Consider the following 1,189-nt stretch of genomic DNA (forward strand, 5'->3'; position numbering starts at 1 on the left):
AAGGTTTAACCAGCTGTTTGTTCAGAAATGAGCTCTGTGTGTGTGTGTGTGTGTGTGTGTGTGTGTGTGTGTGTGTGTGTGTGTGTGTGGCAGGAGTAATGAAATTCTGTCTGATTGGAGAATGTTTAAGCCACTGTATTTCTGTTATGGGTGTTTTTAAAGGGTAAAAAGAAAAGTATGAGCTCACTTATATCTTTTTTTTTTATTCCAAGACAGTAATCAGCTGTCTGTGCTAGTTCACTTCATTAGTAAAGGCCAAGTAATGCAAATTTTTAAACTTGAATCAAAACTTGTCCCAAGAATGTGCAGCTGTGAGCCTCCTTTAAACAGCTGCCTAACACTCTGAAAGTATAAATAATTTTTGCCCACCAAGTAAGATCAACTTTAACAAGACAGGGAAGCGTTTTCATGCAGGCATTCTTCTCAGTTAAAGCAATCAGGAAGTGTTATTTTATAACACTGACAGAGGTTAAGAGCCAGAAAATCAAGACAGAATTTCCAGGAGAACTTCAAATCTGATTTCTTTAAAGACAAACTCTGAAGTGTGGCTGAACTAAACTGTCTTAAGACGTCACACCCATTCAAATTTGTCTGGGACATCAAAAGTGAGTGCATTTCTGGAAAAATAACATATACAGAAAAACACATTACAAAAAGGAATTGCCTCCTAGACTGAGGTCTTTTGTATGTTTTCATTTCATTTCATTTCATTTCATTTCTCTTCATACACACATGGGTTTTCTCTGTGTACTCAGTTTTCCTCTCACAGACCAGAATGTAAAGGTGTGATGGTTTACAAGTTTTCTAGTTAATTTTTTAAAGGGTGCCAACCATGTGCCAACCAGGTATCCTTCTTGACAAATATTTTATAATTAATTACTGTATTTTTATGTAATCTGACACACAAGGACCATGCGCTACTAAGAGGTGCAGACCTACTGAGCCCCTAAAGGGACAGAATAAATAAAAAAAACTATCTCGTGCGCACCAGTTCTCGTTCCCACCAGTTACTAAGTCGTGCGCACGAGATAACTCACAGAATATCTTTCAGATCATTTTGGACTAGCTGCGTTTACTGAAATGCCTGTGGAATACTGGGAGAATATAGTCTGGTCAGATGAGACCAACATTGAACTGTTTGGATGCCAGAATACACATCATGTTTGGAGGTCAAATGGCACTGCACATC

Source organism: Austrofundulus limnaeus, unplaced genomic scaffold (genome assembly GCF_001266775.1).
Source record: "Austrofundulus limnaeus strain Quisiro unplaced genomic scaffold, Austrofundulus_limnaeus-1.0 Scaffold150, whole genome shotgun sequence".
NCBI lineage: Eukaryota > Metazoa > Chordata > Actinopteri > Cyprinodontiformes > Rivulidae > Austrofundulus > Austrofundulus limnaeus.